The following is a 6,000-nucleotide window of genomic DNA, read 5'->3' as shown; positions in this document are numbered from 1 at the left end:
AATGGTTTGTATTAATCATTCTCCTTCACTGTCATCAGAAGTTCAGTCAAAATCCTACATGTTACTTCTTCTTTTTTAATGCTACTGACCTACATCTTTTTTTGTGTGTGTGTTTAAGGATTTTATTTATTTATTCATGAGACATAGGGAGAGAGGCAGAGACATAGGCAGAGGGAGAAGCAGGCTCCCTGCAGGGAGCGTGATGAGGGGGCTTGATTCCAGGACCCTGGGATCATAATCTCAGCCCAGGGCAGATGCTCAACCACTGAGCCACCCAGGTGACCCCTCTATGTTACTTCTAATTTTTTTTTTAAAAAGTGATTCTAATAGTTTTTCCTATTGCATTGCTATCTGCTGGCATTAGACCTAAGGAACTTCTTTTCTTATGAATTTATGTACAAACATTTCACACGTGAGACACGATCTACATATCGCTGTTTCTATAGTTTATTCAGTAGGATATCTAATTTTAAACTATTACATAAAAAAATGAACTAGATAACTCAAACATTTTTCATTACTGAAATAACCTCCATTCCAGGGAAAATCTGATCTTGTAGCTTCATTGTCCAAAAAGAACAGATCCCTCCCTTTGGAAAGCACATATATGAGAGGTTAGGTTGAGTTCTTCCAGAAGCTGAGCCTAAGACCAGGATTTAAGTACAAGGACTGTAGTTTATTTGGGATGTGATCCCAGGGAGAGACAAGGAAGGAAGCTAAAATAGGGTTCCTTAAAGAGGAGGTTACTGCTATGGGCAACTGAAGTTCAAAATTGGGGACCTCTGGGAAACAGTGTAGAACACAGCTGAGCATAGTCCTACCTGTATGCTGGGGTATTTTTTTAAAAGACCTTTTTTTAAAATTTATTCATGAGAGAGAAAGAGAGGCAGAGGGAGAAGCGGGCTCCCTGTGGGGAGCTCAATGTGGGTCTTCATCCCAGGATGCTGGGAGCATGATGTGAGCCAAAAGCAGATGCTCAACCACTGAGCCACCCAGGAGCCCCAACGCTGGGTTATTTTTAGACCGACTCCCTGATTCCTTGAGACTATGCTAAGACCATTAATTGCCTGGCACTTCTGGCCTATCTGCACTGGCAAAATGGGGTCTGGCAGCCAGAGGAAGTCCTTGGAAAGAGAAGCAGAGATGGGAGAGAATCATAGAAAATTAAGATGCCATTGGCCTGCTAGTAGGAAGCTGAATAGGGGTGTGGTCCCAAATGGAGCTCCAACACTGCCAGTAGAGAGAGGATCCTTGGGTTTCTAAGCCCATCTGCTGATACATCCATCTTTGACCCTAGATGCTAATCAGCTTTAAAAAAATATAAAAAATGTGGTGTCCTGTGAGAAAAGATGGCATCTTTTTAAAAGTTAGTGGTGGCTAGGTCATACACAGTGTGGCCCAGGTGTGAGCCTTCTGATAGAGATAGGGAAACTGGCCTATTTAGGACCAAGATTCTCTGGAGAAATCACTTTATTCATTTTCTTTTTATTTGAGAGAGAGAGAGAGAGAGAGAGAGAGAGAGTGAGCGCACAAGCAGGGGAGCAGAAGAGGAAGCAGAAGAGGAAGAAGCAGAGCAGGGAGCTCGCTGTGGGGTTCCATCCCAGGTCCCTGAGATCATGACCCAAGCAGAAGGCAGATGCCTAACAGATTGGGCTACCCAGGTGCCCCTGGAGAAATCACTTAAAAAAAAAAATTATTTATGCAAGCAGGGGGAGGGGCAGAGGGAGAGAGAGAATCCTCAAGCAGACTCCCCTCATGGGGCTAGATCCTAGGACGCTGAGATCAGGACCTTGGCCAGAAATCAAGAGGCTGTGGCTCAACCTACGGAGCCACCCAGGCTCCCCAAAATCACTCTGTGCATCAGCTGGTTGTGAAAGAGCTAAGCTCGGACAGGAGTGTTTCATAGAGCCCAGAGAAGGCCTTTTTAGGGTCATATTGACTTTTCACCTAGCAAATGGCCCTTACTTCTCCCTCCTTGAGAAAAGAGAGAAACAAGTTGATATTTTCAAAGGATTGGTAATGTTTTAATAGGATCCGTAGGCACACTCTAACAGTAGGTGGGGGATTGGGTGTTACCCAGAAGTTCTGGAATATCTCCGCTGGTTTGCCCTATAACAAGTAGTTCTGTAAGGCAGCCGATGAGAATTGTCTCGAAGCGCCGACTTGTCATTATTTTCCAAGCCGATCCCCGATGATAGCAAAAAGTAAGGGGTTTGTCTGGGGGAGGGTAGCCTTCTCCTAAAAAACGAGAATTGCGGAAGTCATCCTAATTAAATTGTGGAAGTCGTCCTAATTAAACAGAGATGTGCCAGACTGGAGCGGGCGGCGGCTGCTTTCTCTCGGTGCTGGGTGCTGGGTGGTGGGTGCTGGGTGGTGGGTGGTGGTGCCGCCGGGGGACCCGGGGGAGGCCGCACAGGTGGCCCAGCCTCGGGCAGGTGAGGCGGCCTGAGCGCGGCTCGCGGGTGGGGCCGGGCCGAGTCCCGGGAGCGCCCCGGCCTCCCGCCGCCGCCCGGCCTCCCGGTCCCGCGTCCCCGCCGCGCGCATCCCGCCCGCGCCAAGTCCTTTCGCTCTCTCGGGCGGGGCAGAGCGCGTGCTCCTGCCGCCCTCGCGCCGTGGGCAGCCCGGGGTGCGCTGCGCGGAGTGGCCTCGGCGCCCGGGAGCCGACGGGGCGGAGGGCGTCCCCGGGCCAGATGCGGTCGGGCCCGCTGGTCCCTCGGGGCCCCGCGCCGCGCGCGCGAACTCGGGGGCAAGTTGTCGCAAAGTTTCCGAGAGCGGCGTGGGCCCAGCGAAGCCCTGGGCGGGTGCGGGCGCGGGGGGCGCGGGGGGCGCGGGGGGCGCGGGGGGCGCAGGGGGGCGCGGACCCGCGCTCCTCGCGGCGCCTTTGTTCTGCTCTGGGGCGCAGCGGGGCCGGCCCGCCGCGACGTCGCGTCCTGCTCCTCGCCCCCCGCCCCGCCGCGACAGCGCCCCGAGTCCCCACGCCTCCTTCCCCACCTCAAACTTTACCCACCCGCCAAGATCCCAAGTGTGGGGACAGCCAGAGGGTGGAGGGGAAGGTGCGCGACGGGCCGGATGCCTCCCGAAGGCGGGGTGTTTGCTTTGGAATGTCTGGGTTTTGCTCCCGCGCCCAGAAGCTGCTTCCCCACGCGGCCCCCCATTTTCTCCTTCCCCCCCGCCTCCCGGCTCTCCTGCTCTCCAAGTCTAGTTGAATGTGGGGGGGAAAGCGAGCGCTGCTCGGGGTCCCCCAGGGAGCTAGTGCGGTGGCCCGGAGTAGGGATGAGGGACGAGGGATGGGGCGAGGTGAGGATGGGGGGGGGCTCCCCGATTCTGGAGGTCGGGGAACGAGTGGTAAAGGCCCTGGCGAAGGATCTGGGATTGTTCTGGGCCCGAGACACCTGATTTGCCCAGGGCAGGGCAGTGGGCGAAGGGACGGAGACCGGGGATGCTCGGAGGGTACCAGGCGCGCCAGGGGGGAGAAGACGGGGGGCGGCGAGGGACCCCAAGGCGGAGGGTCGGGGGCGGAAGGCTGCGGCCAGGGCAGGGCCGCGGGGGTCACGGAGCACTGCACGCGGGTCCCCTGAGCCTGGCCGTCGCGGTCTGGGGCTCGGGCAGTGCGGGGCGGGCGAGGTGGGCGCGACGCTCAGGTGGGACGGCGCCTCCGAGTCCCCGCACGAGCCCTGCTGCGCGGGCAGCAACAGGTAGCCCCGGGGGTGGAGGCGCCGCCGCCCCGCGCCGGCTTTGTCCTGCGGCTTGCAGTGCTCCCCCAAGGGACAGCGCTGGGGTGGGTGGGGTGGCTGGGGTGGCTGGGGTGGGGAGTTCTTTCTGGACACTTGGAGCCCCTTGGGGGTTCTTTTGGTGCGTTGGGTGGAGGAGGGTGAGTCTGAGCGTCGGAAAGAGGATGGAGAGCCCAGGGTGCGCCCCACCTCTGGTAGCGTAAATGCGCTGATCTCGTGGGGTTGACCCCCTACCCTTCGCCGAGCGTCTCCCGGGAGGACGGGAAACTGACAGAAACTCGATGCCAAAGTGGATGGTTCGCATTGATTGGCAGGGAAAGTGCAAACAAAGAGGTGCATCTCCCGGAAACAATGATTTTGGAGATTCCCCCCCGAGACCCGCGCGCGTGGGGCGGGGGGGACGGCGTGGGGGGCAGGATAAAAGGGCGGTGCGCGGGAAGGGGCCGGGACCCGCATCTCCCGGGGAAAGTTTCGAGTGAGGTCGCGGGAGGAGAGGAGGTCGGGGCCGAGTTGCGTGGAACTGGGGACGGAGCCGCCCCGAGCCGGGCGGGAGATGCGGGGAGAGGGAGGGGGCGGGGAGGGGAGGGAGGGGAGGGGAGGGAGAGAGGAAGAAGGGGTGAGAGGGAGAAACCTGCCGCCGCTCGCCGCCTCTTTGTCTGCTCCGGGACTTGGAACAAAAGGGGGAACTCTGATGAACTCTCCTCCCCTCTCCCCCGGCGCCCGGGTATCTCCTCCTCGCAACTTTGCCGCCGCGACTTTCCCGGCTGTCAGGCCCCACGCAAGTGTCCGAGCGCCTCGCGGGCTGCACAGCGGGGAGGGTCCCTCCCGAGGGCGACGAGGCGGGGGCGGAGGTGAGCGGGGACCGAGGTCTGGGTTCCCTCTCTCCCCGGCGCTCCGGGCTCCCCGCCCTTCGGGGGACGGAGGCGTAGTCCGGTGGCGAAGTTTGGCTGGTAAGTTCTACCTCCTTTCCCTGTTTCCTCCTCTTTTGTTCTTTAACGAACTTGCACAGATTGTTTTATTTGTTGCTTTTTTAAGAGGCAACAGCCGGACAGGCCAGGCGTGGGTCGCAAGTGCCTCGTTACCGGAGGAGCTGGGGTGGGGTGGGGATGGGGGTGGGATGGGGGGCAAGGGTCTCTCCAGGGGGCATTGCCTCGTTTCCCCCCCCAGCTACACGCAAACGGCAGGGAACTTGCTGAAACGGATGGGGACCAGTCCCGTCCCCCCCCCACCCCGCCCCGACTTTGGTCCTGCGAGAGAAAGAGATCGGGGAGGTGAGGGTTTCAGAACTTAACCGTCTGCGGAGCGCTCTGCAGAGCCAGCGCACAACACCAAAGCTGCAACAATAGAATGCAAGAAGAGGTTTGGGCTGCGGGGGAGTGGACACTTGCGTTTGCGGGCAGGGGGTTGGAGCGCGCAGGTAAGAGTTCCGAAAGTTTTCTTTCGGGCTGGGGGAGGGTGGAGGAAGCCACAGGTTCCCGACTGTCAGAGATGCAGGGATGGAGGGATGGGGCCTGGACCACTAGGTAAGAGTCGGCCGTCCCGACCGCCCCTTGCAGCCTCACGACCCACCCAGAACCGCCTATGCAGTGCTGGAGCTCTGTGATCCCCCTTCCCACTTAACACCCACCCCCCTACCCCTTCTCATTGTGTTCGATTAGAAAGGGGAACGCGAGCCCCCGGAGCTCCTCAGACCCAGCAGTCCGCCCCGCCTTTTGTGTTTTAACCTTTTGTTTCTAGCTGCCACGCCCGCCCAAAAGAGGGATGGCTGAGGCTGCTCCTGCGGGGTGGAGAGGCAGCGCGATTCCCTCCTGATTTACAGGCTGGGGGAGACTCCCCAGCCGCTCTCCCAAGTAGCCTGGCTTTGCAGTCTCTGTAGGCCGGTTCCTGCTCAAGTGAGGGGACCACTCCAGAACTAGTAAACATGTCCACTTGTTATGAAAATTTTCAGCGCTTGCCCACTTTCTCGAAAAAGTTGTTTATCTGTCCCATCACTTGGGGAATAGACATTTAGGGACAAAGATGGGAGTGTGTCAAAAGTGGGCAAATGTAGTTTGCTCTGGCTGTTACCATGTGCTTGAATATTAGGAATGTGTGGAACAGGCTTCTCGAATTCAACAATGCAAATTGAGGTCATTATCTTCAGGTATGTTTTATGGGATCCGTCCAAATACCAAGGCAATTTATCACCTTCTCTACTTTCCTCTGCTGTCCCCACCCCTGAGCTTTCCTCACACCCTTGGACTTACTCACCTGCATTTTCAGTTTGACA

The 6,000-nt window shown here is 57.8% G+C and overlaps 1 protein-coding gene across 18 annotated transcripts in view; it reads left to right on the top strand.

Moving 5' to 3' along the window:
• The first annotated feature begins 4,333 nt into the window (after positions 1 to 4,333).
• The window catches only part of LOC140626332 (uncharacterized), a 591,342-nt gene continuing 589,675 nt past the window's right edge, over positions 4,334 to 6,000 (top strand). For all 18 annotated transcript variants that reach the window (XR_012025526.1, XR_012025519.1, XR_012025521.1 and 15 more), the window contains exon 1: positions 4,334 to 4,681. The gene's annotated coding sequence lies outside the window, so the exon portion shown is untranslated. The remainder of the gene's footprint in view (positions 4,682 to 6,000) is intronic.

This window comes from Canis lupus, chromosome 37, assembly GCF_048164855.1.
Source record: "Canis lupus baileyi chromosome 37, mCanLup2.hap1, whole genome shotgun sequence".
NCBI classification, from domain to species: Eukaryota; Metazoa; Chordata; class Mammalia; order Carnivora; family Canidae; genus Canis; species Canis lupus.
The sequence above is the reverse complement of the archived record's forward strand: the minus strand, read 5'-3'. Positions and strand labels throughout refer to the sequence as shown.